Genomic DNA, 21,433 nt, shown 5'->3' with positions numbered 1-21,433 from the left:
GACCACACCAGAAATGCTCAGAGCTTACACACCAGGTTTTCAGACTATGATTTTACTCCTATGGTTACGTGATTTCATAAAAGAAAAAGAGGATGAAATATTACACTTGGATCCAGAGTGATAGTACAGTTGGCATGGCATATGTTCGATCCCTGGCATCACATACAGTCCCCCAAGCACTGCCAGGAGTGATTCCTGAGTGCCAAGCCAGAAATAACACCTGAGAATTAACGCTGTGTCCCAAAAAGAAAAAAGAAAAAAAGAAAAATTAAATTTAGCCCAAACGAGATTTTAAAGTCCATAATTTCGCTTAGAGCCTCCAACTCCAACTCCTTCATTTTCCCCTAACAGCCATCTGTTGAAAGGGCTCTAGAAATTTCACATATAAGAACTTTCCATGAAGGTATAAACAGGACAGAGCACACCAGACTGAAGCAGATGCAAGCCACCTGCAAGGCCAGAGGGCCTTCACTTGTATCCAGTGTCCACTAGTCCACTGAGCACAGAGCAGGTCACAGATCTCAAGTACTACCAGGTGTGGCCCCAAATCTCACCTCCTCTGCTCCCCAAATACTGAGATACACCCAAGGAGAGGAGCTCAGAGTGCTGAGCACCTGATTTACCTTTGAGGGACATGGCATGGCTCCCCCTGCATCTCAGACACACAGACACAAGAGGGGGGGAGTCTCTGAGTATCTACAAGTTTGTAGCAAATGGAGCGCGGCGGGGAGGGAGGGAGAGGAAAAGACAGGAGAAACGCTCCAACTCCAAAAAGATGCATAAAAAATTCTCATGTGTCAAGACAAATTCTGAAGTGGGAGGGTTGGAGTCATACCTAGTGATGCTCAGGGGACAATATCACCTAGTGATGTTGTGGCAGGGATAACTCTGGTAACCGCAAGAAAGACAAACGCCCTCCTGGCTGTACTACTGTCCCAGCCCCTAAGAGTGAGACATTTAGAACCTATTGCAGATGGTCCCTGGAAAACCCCTTTCTGCAAGTACTCACTTCAACAGCAGGGCACACCCCTGGTCTTGGAGAGATGGACAGTGGAGATGCTTGGAATCTGGACAGGTGAGGCAGAAATTCTTTTTTCTGAGGAAATATAATCACATAGGGTTAGCAATGCTAATAAGTTGATAGGGTGCTTTTCTTTCAAGCAGCTAAGCCGGGGTTAATATGCAACAGGACATAGGCTCACACACTCCAGCACTGCTAAAAATGATGCATGAACTCAGAACCAAGAGTAACCCTTGAGCACTGACTGTTGCTGTGGCCAAAAAACATACAATAAATTAAGTAATGAAGACATTTCTGGGGCCGGAACGGTGGTACAGCAGGCAGGGTGTTTGCCTTCCATGCGGCCAACCTGGGTTCAATTCCCGAAGTCCCATATGGTCTCCCAGTACTGCCAGGAGTGATTCTTGAATGCAAAGCCTGCGTAAACCCTGAGCATCGCTGGGTGTGACCCTAAAAATAAAAAAAAAAAGAAATTTCTGTGCTCGCTTCGGCAGCACATATACTAAAATTGGAACGATACAGAGAAGATTAGCATGGCCCCTGCGCAAGGATGACACGCAAATTCGTGAAGCGTTCCATATTTTTTCATTGCAGCACTCTTTACAATAGCCAGAAACTGGAAGAAACCTGAATGCCCAAGAACAGATGACTGGTTAAAGAAAGTTTGGTACATCTACACAATGGAGTACTATGTAGCTCTTAGAAAAGATGAAGTCATGAAATTTACATACAAGTGGTACAATATGGAAAGTATCATGCTAAGCGAAATGAGTCAGAAAGAGAGGGATAGACATAGAAAGATTGCATTCATCTGGGGGATATAAAGTAACAAAGTATGAGATTAATACCCAAGAATAGCTGAGATCAGCACCAGGAGGATTACTCCATAACTTAGAGGCCAGCCGGGTATCCTAGAGGAAAGGGCTGTTCAGATAGAGAAGGGAGCACCAAATAAAGGATGTTTGGAGGATCCTCCCAGGAGGGGAGATGCATGTCGAAAGTAGACTATGGACTGAACATGTTTGCCACTCAATGCCTCTTTTGCAGACCACAACACCCAAAAGGAGAGAGAGAACACAGAGGATTGCCCTGCCACAAGACAGGGGGGATGGGGGGATGGGGGTGGGAGGGATATTATCCATGGTGGTGGAAAATGGGCACTGGTGGAGGGATGGGTATCTGATCATTGTATAATTGAAACCAAAGCACAAAAAATTGTAAATCTACAACTTTAAAAAAAATAAAATAAAATAAAGGGGAAAAAAAAAAAAAGAATTGATCTCATTTCAGCACCAGGTTGATTACTCCATAACTTAGAGGCCAGCCGGGTATCCTAGAGGAAAGGGCAGTTCAGATAGAGAAGGGAGCACCAAATAAAGGATGTTTGGAGGATCCTCCCAGGAGGGGAGATGCATGTCGAAAGTAGACTATGGACTGAACATGTTTGCCACTCAATGCCTCTTTTGCAGACCACAACACCCAAACGGAGAGAGAGAACACAGGGGATTGCCCTGCCACAGAGGCAGGGGGGGATGGGGGGATGGGGGTGGGAGGGATATTATCCATGGTGGTGAAAAACGGGCACTGGTGGTGGGATGGGTATCTGATCATTGTATAATTGAAACCCAAGCACAAAACATTGTAAATCTACAACTGTAAAAAACAAAAATAAAATAAATAAATTTAAAAAAAAAAAAAAGAAATTTCTGTCTAAAGAGATTGGAGACATAGTATAGCAGGTGAGGTGCTTGTCTTGCACTCAGCCAAATCAAGTTTGAATCCTGGCATCCCATACGGTGCCCTGAACCTGGCCAGGAGTGATTGCTGAGTGCAAAGGTAGGAGAAGTAACTGAGTCTTACAGTTGTACTTCCTACAGATTAAATAATTATTTCATTTAAACGAATAAAGGTGTGGTGGCCAATAGTGATCCTAAATTGCATTATTAGAGGGGTTAGAGTACACTCTGGAAGTGCCCAAGCTACTACCTGCTAAGATTGCATATTTGGTTGCAAGACCCACTGTAGCACCACCCTGATGCACCCCTCCAGACCCCAACCTGAGTTGGCTTAAAGCTCCACACCTTGGGGCCTGAGTGACAGCATAGACAAATGAGCATTTCTTTTGAAGGTGAAGAACGTGGGTTTAATTCTGGGCATCGCTTATCGTTCCTAGCACCAGTAGGAGTGTTTGCTGAATTTAGAACCAGGAGTAACCATAATGCCTCACTGGGTGTTACCCAAAATGCAAAATAAATAAAAAAAGGAAAGAGAAGCTCCCCACCTCCCTGAACTCCCAGAACCCACTGAATGCACTAGAACCAGTGAAAACCAAAGGCTCTGTCAAATTCTTTTGAGCCCCAAGCATATGAAGAATGTGCCCAGCCCCACCCCCATCCAGACCCGACACCCCTCAAGAACGACAGGACAGAAGGGAGGTTGTTTTTTCCTTCATGCTGCTGACCCAGATATGTGGTATCCTGAGCAACCCCAGGAGTGACCCTTGAACACAGAGAGGTGGGGCTCACACCCCCCACGAGGAAAAAGAATGCGCCCCAGACCCCTTTGATGATGGAATCCCATGCTTTATCCCTACTCCACAATCCACCTAAGGAACGAAAGGGCACCAGTAACGGGATGTCCCGTGGACACTGCTGGGATGATCCACCCAACCCTGTGACTGACCAGGTGCTGGTCGTCGCCCTGAAACTAAATGAACGCTGAGGTGCCCTCACCCGCTCCATCAGATCTGGGGGAGACTGAGGCTCCCTCTAGCTCTGACTCTTTCTGCTTTGTGAGGGGCCCGAGCGACGGGTCAGCAGGGAGGGCACTGGCCTCGCATCCCGACACCCCAAAGGGTCCTCGGATCCCCAGGGGGTAGTCCTGAGCGCTACCGGGTAAGGGGCTAAATCACATAAAAAAAATTAAAACTTTTTTCACTTTTGTTTGTTCGGTTATTGTCCTTGTTTCTGGAGCTTTCAGAACGACCTTAGCGTTTCAAATTCGTTTTTCTCCACCACGTGCTTCCTCTACCCACCCACCTTTTTGGGGGGCGCTGGGGGGCTTTGGTCAGGGGTTACTCCCGGCTCTGGGCTCACTCCAGGCCGTGATCGGATGCTGTGAGGTGCCGGGATCGAACCCGGCCGGCCGCGTTCCCCCCTTACGCATCTTTCTACGTTCCCCCCTTACGCATCTTTCTAAGTAACTTCTACTCCGTAAAAATGATCGTTTTTCCCCAAAAATCAATTTATAAATAAGATAAACCTTTCAGCAGCAGCTCTCGGTGCGACCCGGGTGAGGGGCCGCCACCCCGGGCCACCACCAAGGAGCGACCCCGCCGCCCACAAGGCGGAGCCGGCGGAGGTTCAGGCTCTCAGAGCGACCACTCGGGCGGCCGGCGGGAAACCGACCTTCCTGGACCCCTCTGGCGCCCTGGGTGCCCCCTCACCCGCTCCTCACCTTCCGCACCTAAGCCGCCCGCCAGCACTTCCGCCGACTTCCAAGACGCGCAGGGAAAGAGGGTCCCGACTCTGTGACGTCATAGGCAGAGCGCCCAGAGCCTTAAAGGGCCAGGCTTCAAATATTACTGACCAGGTACTTGCCTGGTCAGAAAGGTTCATTTTTCCCCGTTTCTGGGATAGGATCAGGTGATCGGGACATCTGATATTTGCAAGGTCTGGGATAGATGGAGATTGACGGACTGAACAGATAGCACGTCAATCAGAAGTCTTTGTTTTGACGAAGGAAATAAAATTCACATTCTTGCAAACAGCCACTCAGACCTCTCTGAGTCCCCACGTTTATTTATATCACACTGAAAGTCCAGGTCTTGAGTAGCTTCAACTGTTTGTTTTCACAATGATAGGAGAGATTCAGAAACTAAGTGATTCACGTGGCTCAGAAAGGGGTCAGGGGTAGCCCAGAAGGGGACTCAGGGATTGGTAATGACTGGGAAGACATTTGTGTACGCAAAAATTCCTGTTTCTGTATGTGTGTGTGTTCAGAGCAAACGGTGCTCTCCAGTTAATCCTTGAGAGCTATGGGCAGCAACTCTTCAAACAGTGCTCAAAGTCTACATAGCAGTGATTCTACATGGATCAGACAAATGAACAGAAAGTCCCTTAACTGCTGTGCAGCTAAATAATCTTTTAATATTTTAATACTTGATGATTTATTAAGCTATAATTCTTCAAAATTTGAACCAGTGGGAAAGAATAACTGTACAGTAGTAGTACAGGAGAAAGCCTCTTTTTCAGACGTGTTGATCTATGATCTGTTGTTTGGCTATGATGATTTGGTGCTTGTTACCGTAAGAATATGAAATTAATTTAGTTTACAAGTTTACTTTTTAGCGGAGTTATTACAAAAACATACTCAATTTCTTGTAACCATTCCACTAGGGTGCCAGATCGTCACAGAGTGCAAACAGGAAAAATAGGCTAGGGTCCCCCCAAAGTGAGGTAGTAAACATCAATAGCTGATTACTTTGTGTATTCGCTTTTTTTTTGCTTCGGTAACTATGCTTGCGTCACTATGCTTAGATAAATTTACGGGGTACCAGGATGTGGGTCTGGTGAATTTAATTTTGTGGGTGCTTATGAAATGGACAGGTGAGTCAGGATGTGCTTTTTTTTCTAACCAACAGACTGTGCTTCTCTTGGGAGGCTGCTGCTTTGCCTGGCAGAACAGCCTGTAACCTGGTGTGAACAAACACTCCAAATTTTGGAGTTCATTCGAGATTTGATGGTGTGGGGACCCAACATCCCAAATCCCTGGGATGTCCGCAGAAAGCATTCAAGGGACCTGTTAGTACTGGCGATCTTCTCTCTGATCCCGAGAGTCAGCTGTGGGATGGTGTAGAAGGCTGGACGCAGCACAACCTCCCCTATCTTCAACTTCCCCTATCTTCCCACTACCACCCTGTCCTCCCATTGTTCATCAATTTGCTCGAGCAAGCCCAATAGTGTCTCCATCGTAATACTTGTTGCTATTGTCTTTGGCATATCTAATATGCCACGGGGAGCTTGCCAGGCTTTGCCATGTGGGCGAGATACTCTCGGTAGCTTGCCAGGCTCTCCGAGAGGGGCGGCGGAATCGAACTTGGAGCAGCCTCAAGGGCCGCGTTCAAGGCAAACGCCCTAACCGCTGTGCTATCGCTCCAGACCAACTACTACACTGTTCTGTTGAAAATATAGCTCTAAACATTTTAGGTTTAACACTGGTATGTCCATTCTCCCTTGTGACAGGGAGTTTAAGTTTTATTGGATTACACCCATACAATGCTCCTGAGGCACTCCCATTCCTCTATTTCTTGGAATATAGCTCTAAACACTTTAGGTTTAACATTGATATGTCCTTCCTCCCTTGCCAGAGGGAGCTTAGGCTTCCCACAGTGCTCCTGAGGCACTCCCATTCTTCTATGTTTCTCTGTAACTTCCATCTCTGTGCTTTGCTTTCCCAACTGGTCTGTCAAATATTTCTCCTAATCAGACTCTGTTAAGTTGTAAGGTCTGAATCCTCAGAAATCTGAGTGAAAAACTGCTTTTCTCTTCTCCTTATGTCCTTGGCATAATTACTTTAGAGCAACACCCTTTTTGTATAGACATAGGAAGATAGTTAATATTCTGACATTGTAACTTGGGAGTTAATTGACACCAAATAATACTTCATACCTGGCATCTGCTTTCTCAATCTAAGCCTCAGTTGCCCTTAGTCCCTAGCACCCCAAAGGCAGTGTCATGATGAGGGACTGGATGGACTCACGGCTAGCTGTGACATACCCTGGCATCAAAATGGGCTAGACCAAAATGCCATATGAGTTAAGAGCATGGTCATGGACAAATTCTGTCATGATCCAAAGAGTAACAACTAGATTGGTACCATGCTAGGGTTAAGAAAGACTAATCTGGCCTGAGCACTGTAATCTGAGATCTATAGTAAGATGTCCCCAGCTTAATGTATCTATTACTGTGTCCATATTAAATGACTACTAATTTTATTAAGGAGTAGAATTAAGATGAATGTTTATATGGTTCCTGGACTAAGGGAAGGAAAAACGCACCCATAGATGGAATTTCACCTTTAGGTGGGTCTTCTTGCTGAAAGAGTTTGTCCTAGAAGATGTTTCCTCTGAGAGAGGGACCATACATCCATTGATTGTATGACCTCGCCTATGTGTAATTGCTACCCCAACTCCCTCATGATTTGGGGGATAATTAATGCTATAAAAGTTGGCAAGGGAAAAAATCAAGAAAGAATCTGAGAGGGAAAATCCAAGAGAAATGAAGGAGATTCATGGAAGGAGAATCAGAGGAGAACTGAGAGGAGATTGGAAGAAACTGCAATTGATACCAAGGAGCCTGGACCTCATTCTGTCCGTCATCGACCCATGGCTGTCACCTGGCCAAGGGTGAGGGAAGCAGCCTGAGACCATCAAATTCAGGCGGCGGTGGGGGGGGGGGAGGGGAGAAGAGAGAGAGAGGAGAGAGGGGGCTTCATATTCATTTTTTGTAAACACAGCATGAACTGACAAACCAATTCTTTGAAACAATTACCACTTGTGTTTGCTTTCAGTAGATTAAAAAATTAAAGTACTTTATTGATATGAAAAATAATAGAATTTTTTTCAGTTTCAGTACCCAGTAAGGCTAAGTGTCTTTTACTCCCAGGATAAGACTCTGGATTTTCTCCTTGCAGTGTCCAGAGACCACAGATGTAATGGCAGGGAGAGAACCCGGAACCCCACCTTTCCAGTCACATGCTTGCTCCACTGATCTATCCCGCTGGGTATAATGATATTCATTTTTGAATGTGTGACTCTTACCAGCTCACACATACTCAGTGACCCTATTCCCAAGTCAGAGTGCACCTATGCCAAATCCTGAGACTGTGATTTGAGTTCTTAAATAAATCACAGCAAGTCAGGTAAGAATGAGTCGAATGACTCTTGGGTGAACAGGCCGAGCAGGTAGATGACATCTCTGTGGTTCTCACTGTCCAAACAGGCCCAGAGCAAAGGGACGATCCTTTGGGATTATTGCTGGGAGAAGCCTGGCAATCACACACTAGCCTTTTGGCTTTTCTATTTTACTAGAACCAGAGATATTTGAGGATCCTATGGGAACTGCAACTCAAACCCTGTGCAAGGCAAGCACCCTCCACACTATACTATGACTTCAGCACAAACTAGCTTTATTATGGGTTCACTCAATGACTTTTTAACATAAAAACAAAAGAATATTTCATAGTGGATCAGAGAGAGAATAGCAGGTAGGGCATCTGCCTTGCATAAGGCTGACAGGGGCAGGATTCTGAGCACTGCCCAAAGGAACCCCTGAGGACCGCCAGGAATAAACCCCTTGGCAACATCAGACCCCAAACCGATACAAAACAAAATGTCTTCATATACTCAAAAAACATGCAAATGACCTGAGGGCAAAGACAAGCTTAGTGACAGAGAGGGTGGGGTGCAAGGTGGTTCTGCTGCTCCTGAAAAGGGCACCCCAACAATACAGGCTGTGCAGCCAGGCTGGTAACGGAAAGGGGTACAAAGGACCCTGAATCTCATGAACACATGACTAATGAATAAGACTGGAACAAGCCAAGAAAGCAAAGCACAGGATCACTCCAGGGGAGCGAAGGGTTGTGCGAGTAGAGCACAGATGCCTGCATCCAGGAGCCCGAGGCTCCCTGGGGTCAGCAGCATGTTTCACACACACACTCAGGGCACACCCACGATGCCCAGGGCCGAGCCTGGGAGGGTCCTCAGACACTCAGCTGCATACACGCCTCTCCTCCCCGGCCTCAGGTCTCCTCCTACCATCCAGGGGATTACAGCTGGCTTCACCCTAGAATACCCTGCCCCCACATAATCAATGTAGAGATTAGTGACAATGAAAAGGTGAGAGTCCTAGCCCATGTGTCCCTGATATAACCAGCCAAGTTACTGAAAGTACGCAAACAACACAATCTTCACTTTTGCTGCCTTGCACGCAACTGGCCCAATTCAATCCCCGGATCCCAGATGATCCCCCAAGCAAACACCAAGAGTGATAAGTGAGTGCAGAACCCAGAGTCACCCCGAAGTATCATCGCGTGGCTGAAAAATGAAACTAAAGAAAACAAAATTGGACGCATACAAAATATAATGTTAGGTCCTTGAGAAAATTTTATTTGGGAGAGTTTTGAATTATTGAGTAAATAATGTATTATAAAGGTAACTTTAAAAGTATTGTGTATTTGTTTTGTTTTGTTTTGCTTTTTGGGTCACAGCCGGCGATGCATAGGGGTTACTCCTGGTTCTGCACTCAGGAATTACTCGTGGCAGTGCTCAGGGGACCGTATGGGATGCTGGGAATCGAATCCGGGTCAGCCACGTGCAAGGCAAACGCCCTACCCGTTGTGCTATTGCTCCAGTCCCCTGCCTTTTCTAAATAATTCAAGCACACCAGCAGTGAGCCCTAGGCAAAGCTCCTATTCACCAAAAAATCAAATATCTTCCTTCCAGTATCTTACTTTACCAGCGTTACACAAAACAACAGCGAGGGGAAGCCTGCTAAGGGAGAGATGAAATGAGAAAGGTGCTTTGCTCCTTAACATATTCCTACATACTCTTTTTTTTTCTTTTTGGGTCACACCTGGCGATGCTCAGGGTTTCCTCCTGGTTCTGCACTCAGAAATTACTCTTGCAGAGGGACCATATGGGAAGCTGGGAATCAAACCCGGGTAGGCCACATGCAAGGCAAATGCCTTACCTGCTGTGCCCAATCAAACTAATCAATCAAAATAATCAAAATAAATCGCTCCAGCCCAATCAAAATAAATCTTCTATTTTGTTTTTTTGGAGGCCACACAGCTGATGCTAAGTGGTAATTCCTGGCTCTGCACTCAGAAATCAATCCAGGTTGTTGCTAGCAGGATGGAACCTCGGTCTGCAATGTGGAAAACAAAGGCTTTCAGTGCTTTGATGTAGGTCCCTCACCCCAAGACCTGCAGTCCCCCTGCTCAACCCTGCTCCCACCCGCCTCTGCCTATCGCTGACCTGGAGGCGATCGTGCCTGCAGGGGCCCCCCAACGTCATGCACTAACACCCACGCACCCTGCACCCTGGTACAGCCCCCATCATACCCCTCAAAGCTGTGTCCCCGAGAGCCTCCACTGCTCCACAGAAACCACCTGGATATCAGGGAACAAGTGAAAAAATGTGTGAAAGCGCTCCCCAAGCTGGAACAGGTAACCCTCTTATAGTACAGAGGCAGAGAAGTGTGGGGTGCTCACAGGAGGCCTTGTCTCCTGCCACAAAATTGGCCTTCACAGTCAGCTTTCCAAGAAGATACTCTACTTTGTCCTTTATCCACAAGAACAATGACTGCTGGGCCCTGTGTCCAGGACACCAGCATCTGGAGGGTCCTGAGTTCACTCTCACTGAGTGCAGAGTCAGTAGTAAACCCAAGCATCCAACAAGGAAAATGATGGAAATCCCCCCAAATTTATATTAAGCTAAAAACAAAGGGAAAGACGGAGGGTAGCAGGTATTACAGCAGGTGGGGCAATGGTCTTGTCAATGGTCAGACCAGGTATGATCCCCGACAACTCCATACTGTCCACCACCAGCCAGGCATGATCCCTGAGTGCAGAGACAAAGATCAAACCCTGAGTCCTGCTGGTTTGGTCCAAAACAAATTTTAAAAAAACTTAAAGAGTCCGATGAAGGCCAGGTGACAATGCAAAGGATTCAGAAACATGCTTTGCATGCAGGAACCTCTGATTTGATGCTGGGCTACACCTGATCACCGAAGAACACTTGAAGTCACCCCAAGCACTGAGACTAACAGCAGATGAGGGGGTGAGACTTTAAGAAATAAATGATCTTAGGGGCTGTAATGACAGCATAGAGGGCACGGCTTGCATGCAAACCACCAGAGTTCGAATCTCAGCATCCCATATGGTCCCTGAGCACTGCCACGAGTAAATACTGAGGGAAGAACCAGGAGTAACCCCTGAACACCACTGAGTGTAGCCCAACAACCAAAAAATAAATGAATGGAATTTAATAGTTACAAATGAAAGACAATAAAAATTCCTAGTGTGTTCCGGAAACAACACCAAGAGCAAAAGCACAACACCCAAGTTAAATGTGGAAAGAGAAGTAAATTTATTTCGTTTGTTTTGAGTCACATACACAGCAATGTATAGGGTATATTCATGGCTCTGGGCTGAGGAAATACTCCTGGCCATGCCTGGGCTCCATATTGGATGTCAAGTATCAAACTAGTAGTGATTCCTGAGTGCAGAACCTGAAGTCACCATGTGCATTTCCAGATGGACCCCAAAATGAAACAAAGTAAAAAAAATAATTTGGACTCATAATAAATAAGGCCCACAACTGGGGAGATACTCCAGCAAATTGGGGCTCACCTGTTCCTTGCACATACTTAGCATTCTGGTCCCCGTCCATTCCTCTGGGGTGAAGCTCATGGCCACATCGGGGAAGGTCACCACGTCCTGACCGACATACACAGGGGACAGGAGTGAGGCCATCCCACCCCATACTATGGTGTAGGGCCTGATCACAGCACCCTCAGGCATAAGACAGCGAGGTGGGAAGAATGAAGAATTGCCTGATTTTTGATTCACAAAAATTTTTGGCAACATTATGGTTGATCTCTGCCATAAACCCCTTCAAAACAGGGCCTCTGGACCAAGCCAGAATCAGAGCAAAGACTGAGACAATGGTGAACCTTGGCAGTCCAAAGTGAGGGGTGGTGAAATATGTATGTATTTAATTTACTAAAGAGAAAAATCCCCAACTGCTAATAAAATTTTAGGATTAAAATTGATAAGAAAACAAACTTGCAATATCAATCGATGTAGTAATAAATTTATGTGAACATTGTTATATTTGATTGCAGGATTTTAAGACTCTAAGAATCTTTGAAGCTTTTTGTTGCTTCAATAGGTTTTTACATATTGATTTTTAATTTTTATTTAGTCAGCTTTCTATTGACTTTCATTACCAAAACCCATTATTTACAAGTTAATATACACGTGAAGTCCAAATGCTGGGGCACTGCTAAAGCTGAAGCCCGGGTGATAATCAGCAAGTACCTTTCCCTTATAGTACTGATGTCACTGGGAGCTTGTCACACGCTACCTGGATTACTTTCTTCTTGGCTGCACTCCTGCAGCCCCCTAACACTCCTGGTCCAAACAAAACTTGTCTTCTCTAGGGGCACTCCTCTGAATGTGGGAATAGTTATTAGGAATCACTCATCCAGTGTGCATTTGATGATGTCTACAAGGCTTGAGACGTATGCAAAGGCCTTCCCACATTAAAAAGATAAGATTTCTCTCCAGTATATGTTTTGATATGGCTAGTAAGGGTCATGGGTTGAGTGAAGGCCTTGCATTTTTCTTACATATTTAAGACTTCTCTCTACTATGACTTTTATTATTTTTTTTTACTTTTTCTTTCATAATTTTTTCTTCTTATATTTATTGAATCACTGTGGGAAAAGTTACTAAGCTTTCAGGTTTGTCTCGGTCATACAATGATAAAACACCTTTCCCTTCACCAGAACTCACCTTTAACCACTAAGAACCCCAATATACCCCCCTCCCAACCCTCCCAATGACTGTGAGGCAAGAATTTCTACTTACCTTTTCTCAACATTGATTACATTCATTATTTCGACAAAAGATATACCATTATTGTTTAGAATTCCCCCCCCCCCCAAATAATCAGAATTGTTGAAAAGGCACTGTGAAATACTTTGTTTTCTATAGCTGGTTATGAGAATCATATAATGCCATGGGGCCTCGATTATGTATTTCTCCAAAGAGCCAGATGATTATGAGATTGGTTTCTGTGCATCTGATGTTATGGCTGTGCAGGAGAGCCACTCGTGGGGGGCAACTAGTGACCTCGGTAGGGCGTGAAGGATGAGCCGGTACCAACCCCCTTCCCATGAGACTACAGTTGCCCTGTTACTGCCGGCACATACTTGGCTTTCCAATAAGCTCTGAGACGGCGGCCACATTATATGGGATCCAGATGCATTTCTGCGAAAAGCCACTAGGTTTCAAGATTTCTTTCTGAGTCTCTGGGATCATGGCCGTTAATAAGCTTGATCAGGAGCAGGAGAGGCCATTTTTATGCGGCGACTCGGGGTCTCGTTTGGACGGGGAGGAAAGGGCTGGTTCCAATCCCATCTGGTGAAGCCCCAAGTGTCTCATCACTGCAGGTCCAAACCTGATTGTCCAGTGGCCTCTGGAGGATGGCGGTCACCAGGCTGCCAGGGGGAACAGGCCAAGGCATGAAACCTATTCCCACCTAGAGTGGCCCAGCGCCAGTAACCAATTGCAGGAACAGGATGCATTTCTGCCAAAAGTCTTTGGGTTCTGAGATTGGTTTCTGAGGCTCTGGGATCAGGGCCATTAAGTAGTTCAATTAGGAATAAGAGAGGCCATGCCTCCAATTCTATAGCTGAGCTGGAGGTGGTTTGTGCGTGTGTCTCCCACATACCAAACTTTTGGCCATTTACTTTCTTGGTAAACTTTGCCCCAAGTTTTTGGGGTCTGGCCAAAGGCACTGCAGCAATTTTGGGGTATCTGAAAGTAAGACGGTGCCATCAGGCTGCTGATGCACTCACCTCACAGGTACAGATTGACCTGCTGGCGGCACGAAAGCCCTCTACTATGACTTTTAAAATGCATAGTAAGGCTACAGGGTAGAGCGAAGACGTTCCCACATGTCAGACATTTATATGGTTTCTTTCCAGTGTGATTGTTTTCTGTGTTTAGTAAAACACCAAGCTTGAATGAAAGCCTTCCCACAGTCCTTATATATGTAGAGTCTGTCTCCAAGACCAATTTTCCTGTAATTCTAAGACTTGAGGGCATAATGTAGGACTTTCCCCATCATTTACACATGTAAGTTATGTGTAATAAGGAGGAGTAACTGAATGGGTTCCCACAGTCCTAACAAATATAAAGGATTCCCCGAATTCATCTCAAAGATGGTAAAAGTGATTTGATCCTAAGGTTCTCTGCCCCAAATCCCTGGGACAGGCACATGCCCAGACCTGCACACACAGCATCATCTGAACATGAGACTGTGTGACTGAGCAGGTGAGGCTCTCAGAGCAGGAAGGACAAAATAGGAGAAACACATATCCTGGAGCGATAGCACATCGGGTAGGGCGTTCGCCTTACAAGTGGCCAACATGGCCAACCGGAGTTCGATTTCTCTGCCCCTCTCGGAGAGCCCGGCAAGCTACCGAGAGTATTCGATATGCTAGACACAGTAACAACAAATTCTCCAATGGAGACGTTACTGGGCCCGGTCGAGCAAATCGACGATCAACGGGAGGGCCTTTACCTTTACCTTTACCTTTACATGTCCTGGGGTCTGAGACATTTGTAGCCATCAGAGTACATACATAAGCAGCACACCTGGATTCCCCTGATGCCTGTCAGAGGTGAATCTGGAGCACAGAGCCAAGAGGAAGCCTGAGGATATACACTGAAGCACAAAAATTAACATGAAAGAAAACAAAGCAGCAGGGTAGAGTAACAAAACAGTGGGTCTGGGACAGCATTAAGGGCTGGTAATAACGCCGTCCCTTATAGTTCCTCAAGAACTGGCAGATGGTTATCCTTTGTACAGAATCAGAAATAACCTGAGCATCACTGGGTATGGCCCCTCCCCTTAAACATCTTCCAAAAACAAACAAACAAATAAGTCTAATCAGCGTTGGACCCCTGGCACCCTATACAGTTGGTACCCCAGTCTTGAAAGGAATGATCCTTGAGCACCACTAATAACACAGCGGTAGGGCGTTTGCCTTGCACGCAGCCAACATGGCCGACTGGAGTTCGATTCCTCCACCCCTCTCGGAGAGCCCGGCAAGCTACCGAGAGTATCTTGCCCGCACGGCAGAGCCTGGCAAGCCACCCGTGATGTATTCGATATGCCAAACACAGTAACAACAAAATCTCCAATGGAGATGTTACTGGGCCCACTCGAGCAAATCAATGATCAACGGGAGGGCCTTTACTTTATTCAAATCAAAAAAAAAATAAAACAGCGGCCTCAAACAGAGCTGATTAATCAGGCCAGGAGCCGGATCCACAGGCTCCTTCCTAAAACAATCAGAGACGATCAGCCTGGGAAGTTTGTACTACATGTCACTGCACTGCGTTGTCTTCTCACTCTCCCACCTGAAGATGGTGTGGCAGAGGCCATCTCACCATCTCCTGCCTGTTTTTCCTGTGGACCAACAGGAGGCTCCATGCAAGTACCTGAGCCGTGGGCACCAGAGAGGAGCACAACCAGCCCCGGCCCCCACCTGACCAGAAGTCCCTGCATTGGAGCGAGAAAGGTAGTGACCAGCTGGATGTTTGGACACTGGTTCACAGAAACATCCACGGCGAGACACTGACAGATGTTCCTGTCTCTCGGGGAGAGAGAAATGGTTTGTGACCCAGCTGCTGTCAGGACAGGAGTGGTTGAGGCCTACAGGGGAGGAAACCCCAGTGCTGCCCAAGTCCGGTACTCTACCTAGGGAACCACACAGGAAGTTCCTAAAGGCCAGAGACTAACTCTGAGGCCAGGAACTCTCACGTAGCTGCAGCCCCTGCAGGCCCCCGTGACCACAGCGCCATTATTGGCTCTGCCGTGGGGCCAGTCACAGGGACTCAGGGTGGACAAAACTTCAGCTGTCCTCTTGCAGAGTGGGTAGGACACGGACCTGGGAGCTCTCTTTCAGGAACCAAGGTCACTTCTGGGCTCGAGTAGGCCCCAGGCAGTCCCAGCTCTGACCCTCTGGACCTGGACCCATCCTGGTCTTGATTTACTGTAATCCCCAATCAGCACATGAGCCTCATCCAGCACTTGCTCCTATTTTGCAAGAATCACTCTGAAAACCATGTAAAAAGTGTGTTGTATCACAAAACTATCCAAGTAACTAGGGTGTTTACTATGACCCATGATGTTATGTGTGTCTAACAACAGGAATTTCTAGAGTGAATCTACTTTGAAACTATGAATATTATATCTTGGGGCCTGGAGTGGTAATACAGTGGATAAGACATTCACTTTGCACTTGGCTGACCCAGGTTCAATATACTAGAATATATATGGGCCCCTGATCCTTGTAGGAAATGATCCCTGACATCAGAGGCAGGAATAAGCCACGGACAATGAATGGTGATTACCAAAAATACTGCAACTTCAAAAGGTAACTATAATGAAACAAGAGAACAACAACAAAAAATACCCAAGTGTCAATTCTGAGGCATACACACCAGGTCGCCAGATGTGAAGAATAGTGAGTTGGTAGGTCACATGGTAACACGTTCAGTGTTCTGTCTCTCCAAAGAAATACAGACACAGGGACCACAACAACTGATGGCCAATGGATAGTGCATAGTCAATCTTTAATTCAGAATCGAATAGCATACTTATAGAACATCTGAGGGGTTCTGAGGTACAGAACGTCACGTATTGTGATTCACCATTTACAGAGGTCAAGCGTTTCAACAGAGATAATTCTTTGCAGGGGAATTAACTCAAGGAGACGTTCTGCGGGAGACTTTGCTGAGAAATTCGCTCATGGGCTATATGCATCTGTGTTGCTTTTCTCCTTCCCTGCTCGTAAATACTAAACAATTAAGTTTACTTCGTATTAATATTTGAAATTATCAATACACACAGTAGAGAAACATCCCAAAACTTACTTCTCTGGGGTCCAGGAGCTAAGATTAAAAGCTGGCTGGGATCCAGCTTTCTGGAGTTAGCGACTACAGCAACTGAAGCCTGAGTAAAGTAATTATGATTGATGGCCAGCAGTATATATATTTAGAGTCAATTAACTCATAAATATTAAGAGCTTATCATGAATGGTTTTTCTGTTTTGAAGCAAAGAACATTGCTCTATAGTGATAGATTATAGATTATACAGGTTACAGCGGAAAGGGAAATGCAAATAAATGACTGCAGATACAAAGTCTAGAGTCACCAGAAGGTTTGACTTTATGATGTAAGGATAGATTAGGAGTGCTCATAAGAGCACTATAACCATCTTTGGGGGGAGCAAAAGTGGAAATTTACTGATCAGACCTAAAACACTTAGGATAAAGACAAACTCTAGAGTGAAACATTTGAAGTGGATTCTTAAGCCACTTTTTCTGTATTTTTCTATTCTGCAAAAATTCATGATTTCTCGTGAATACTCCTCCTCTCTCTCATTGCTCTAATAGCCTCTCTGTGTATATGTGTATGTGCATGCACATGTTTCAATTTTAGACCACAACTGGCAGTGCTCAGGGATTTGCAGCTCTGGGATCAGGGTTCAGTCCTAGTGGGGCTCAGGGACTATAAAATTACTAGACATAGAGAGACCTGGGTTGGCTGCTTCAAGGAAAGTACCCTACTTGCTGTACTATTGCTCTGGCCCTTTCTAAGTGAATTATTTCCACCACATCAAGAGTGACCCTGAACAAAGCTTCCCCAACAACACCCCTCCCCGCCCCGAAAATCAACTATTTCTCTTAAAAAAGGAAAACAAAACTTTACCCCCAGTACTCACAACAGCTGGGGGTCATCTGGTCAGGGAGAGATTACATGCGTGGGGTGCTTTGCAACTGGACCTTAGGATGGAGAAATTCTTTACCTAGAGAAAAATACAAAAGCTGGGACCAGAGACAGTAAGTGGGTACGAACTTGCCTTGCATGCAGCCAACCGAGATCAAGTCCCGGCATCCCTTATGGTCCCCAAGTACCACGAGCAGGAATTCCCGACTGCAGAGCCGAAAGTAAACCCTAACCACCATCAGATGTGGTACAAGAGCCAAACCAAAATGATAATAATGAAAAAGTTTCATTTGCAATCGCCACCCACCTGCAAGGACTGAGACACTGGGTGGCCCCACCGCATTAGGACAGTCAAACAAAGGACAGAGGACGACTGGGTCCCCTGCTGCAGTGGGGCGGGGGCCCCACCCTTCTAAGTGAACCTGAAGGTGCCACACTAAGGATGCCAGGGCCAAAGGCTCCGGACAGGGCCAAGCAAAGTCAGGTGCTGGAGGTTCGGGAGGGCTAAGCCCCGCCCTCTGCAAGTCCCGGAGCCCCAGACCCACCGGACTCTGACCCTTCCAGGAGCTGGAGGAGATCTTGGCCAAGGGAAATCCCAGGATCACTTGTTCACACCTGCGACCCCTGTGCCTGGCACAGCCCCCACTGCACCACCCAAAGCCTCTGGGTCCCCTGAAAGCTTTCGCCTTACCTCACCTCAGGAACCGCCTGGACATACTGAACAGTGGAAAGCAAGCGTAAAAGCACCCCCCCAAGTTGGCGCAGCCCCACCACTCACAGTGCCAAGACGCAGGGTGATCACCTGAGGCCACTTGCGTTCTGCCACAAAATCGGCCTCACAGTTTCCCTGTCAGGCCAGGCGCCAGTTCCTTCTCTACCCACGAGACCAATGGCGGCCAGAGCCAGGCAACCACAACAAGAACAGAAAGGATTTCTGAAGGGCCCGTCTATGACATCATTTCTGCTTCTGCCAGGAGCCTTAAAGGGCCATGGTCCAGATGCAGAGACCCTCTGTGCCCACCCAGGTGAATTCATGCTGCAAGGAGGACGGACTGGATAAAGGAGTGGAGAGGTAGCTGCTAAAGTGTTTGCTCACACAGTGGGGGCCTGAGGATAAGAGGAAGACCCCCGATCCTGCACTGGCCAGTATAACATTGAAACAATGATCTTACACACAGTCCATCAGGAAAAACACATGTGGGTTGATTCAAGGACAAACAGGCAGGTTGGTACAAGGCAACTGACATTGAGTTGCGTGAGGAAGTCATCAAGACGGGGTGAAAGCAGTGGAAATGGCAGCCTTCTATGATCCTCAGATTCCTCCATGGAGCACAAAAAATTCCCTAGAGGCCGAGCCAGGGGACTCAGGAGTTCCGGAGTACCAGCACCCCCTGCAGGCAGGTAGCAGTACTCCCCCTGGGAACTACAGCCTGGAATGAGGCTCTGACATGGGGAAAGACTGGGACTTAGGGTAGACAAACCTTCAGCCACTCTCTTGCAGGGTGGACAAGGGCATGCACCTGTACACTCTGTCCAGGGGAACAAGGTCACTCCTGGGTCCAGATAAGCCTGAGGTAGAGCCGTGCTCTGTCCTGCTGGACCTGGGCCCGTCTGAGTCCTGATTTACTCTAATCCTGCATCAGTACATCTGCATGAGTCTCATCTTATACTCGCTCCTGTTGTGCAGGAATATATTTGAAAACGATGCAATCACCCAGGTTTATAGAAAATAAATCCAAATATCCAAGGCATTTATTTACTAAGGACCATATTATGTACTGTGCCTGTCATTTGGAACTTCTCAAGATTACTTATACTGTAAATATTCTATTTTGGGGGTGGAGTGGTCTTACTCTCAGCTGACCCAAGTACGATACTTGGCCACGCTGAGCCCTGGCTGCAGTGATCCCTGAGCTGAGTCAGAAGTAAGGGCAGAACACTACATGGAGTGTCCAAAACTACAGCAACAACAGGACAACTATAAGAAAGCAAAACAAACAAACAAACAAAAATCATGTGCAAAGTAAAACTAGAGAGGAACATTTCAATAGTAAAAGAGTGGGTTCTTAAAACTCTGGTTTCTGGCATTTCCATAGTTTCACGGAAGGCTTATTATTCTCTTTTCTTGCAAGTACATGTTTTCCTGTGTGTGCAAGTGTGTATGTGTGTGTGTGTTTTTCTTTGAGCCATCACAAGCATTGCTCAGGGGGTATTCCTAACTCTGCACTCAGGGTTTCAAACCTGGAAGCTTTGGGGATCACTAGGATGCAGGGGACTGAACCCAAATTTATTGTGTGCAAGGCAAGTATTTGCTGTACTTTCGCTCTGCCCCTTCCTACATAAATTTCTTCCAAAAGTACCAGGAGTCCTGATCAAAGTTCCCTCCCACACACACAAATAAACAAGTATCTTCCTTCAAAAAAAGGGAAAAATTTAAAAAACGACAACAAAAATCTCTACCCTCAGAATTTATCCCAATAGCCACAGGTCACCCGCTCAGGAAGAGATGAAGAGTGGAGGGTGCTTTGCAACTTAACATGAGATGAAACTTGTGATCTGAAAAAAAAACACCAATAGTGTTGTTGGACATACAATGAAGTCTGTAGGGCACTTGCCTTGACCCGGTAAATTCTCCCCGTACCTATGTCCTGCAGCAACACCAGCAGGAATCATACCTAAGCCCAGAGCCAGAGGTAGCCCTGAAATCTCTGAGGATGCCCCCTCTCCCCAACGCCCCCTAAAACAACCCCCAAACCAAAAACAGCCCCAAGAGAATATGTTCATTGGCAAACCCAGCCACCTGCAGGTCCACTGCCCCCGAATGTCACGAACCAACACAGCGGCAATGAAAATGATGTACAGCAAGGGGACCCTTATCATGGGGGGGGGTGAGGGGGACTGCGGCTCTGCCCTTCAAATCTGGAGGTTCTACAGCTACGAGATTAGGGCCAAAGGCTACAATATGGGACTACCGGGAGGGTTGGGACAGCCAAGACCCCCGCCCTGTGCAGGTCCAGCACCCCCGTGCTAAGCCCCTCCCCCACCCGCCGCTGCCCCATCATGGAGATAGAGGCCATCAAGGCCTCAGTGGCCCCCATGGACCACGCCCACACACCCGCAACACTGCGCCCCAGTACAGCCCCCACCTTGCCCCCCAAAGCTCCCTGTCCCCCTAAAGCCTCCGCCATGCCTCAGGAACACCTGGATGTTGGGGAACAAGTGAGAAACCAGCGTAAAAGCGTCCCCCACGCTAACGCGTTGCTCACAGTGCAGAGACGGAGAGTCGCCCCTCTCCTGCCCCAAAATCCGCCTTCAAGAACCGCTTCCAGGTAGTTCCATGCCATCCTTCACCCAGGTAACAATGTTGGGACTGACTGAACCATCTCTGTCAGCAAGAACACAGGTACCAGGAAGGCCCTGTCTGTGACGTCACTTCCGTTTCCACCAGCAGCCTTAAAGGGCCAGGCTACAAGTGCGGAGAGATCCTTTCGGGACACCCAGGGGATCCTGTGCGGCCTATGAAGATTCGAATCCCAGCATCCCATATGGTCCCACAAGCACCGCTAGGAATAATTCCTCAGTGCATAGCCAGAAGTACCCTGTGTGTATCGCCAGATGTAACCCAAAAGGCCAAAAAAATGAATAAAATAAAATTTGAGATAACAAATTTGCAATATTAATATCAATAGGTGGAGAAAACAAATTCATGTGAACATTGTTATATCTGGTTTTAGGGTTGGTAAGACTGTCTCTTTAATTTTTAAAAGATTTTTTTGGTTCAAGAGGTTTTTCCTTTTATATTTGGTACTTATTTAGTCACT

General features: G+C 46.7%; 1 non-coding gene across 1 annotated transcript; it reads left to right on the top strand.

The window, feature by feature from the left end:
* Positions 1-1,499: 1,499 nt before the first annotated feature.
* On the top strand, positions 1,500-1,606 carry LOC130043140 (U6 spliceosomal RNA). The gene has a single exon (XR_008795327.1). It is a non-coding gene; the product is annotated as a U6 spliceosomal RNA (small nuclear RNA).
* The last annotated feature ends 19,827 nt before the right edge of the window (positions 1,607-21,433 follow it).

Source organism: Sorex fumeus, unplaced genomic scaffold, assembly GCF_029834395.1.
Source record: "Sorex fumeus unplaced genomic scaffold, SorFum_2.1 ptg000114l, whole genome shotgun sequence".
Lineage (NCBI taxonomy): Eukaryota > Metazoa > Chordata > Mammalia > Eulipotyphla > Soricidae > Sorex > Sorex fumeus.
Note: the sequence above shows the minus strand (reverse complement) of the source record. Positions and strands in the feature narration are given on the sequence as shown.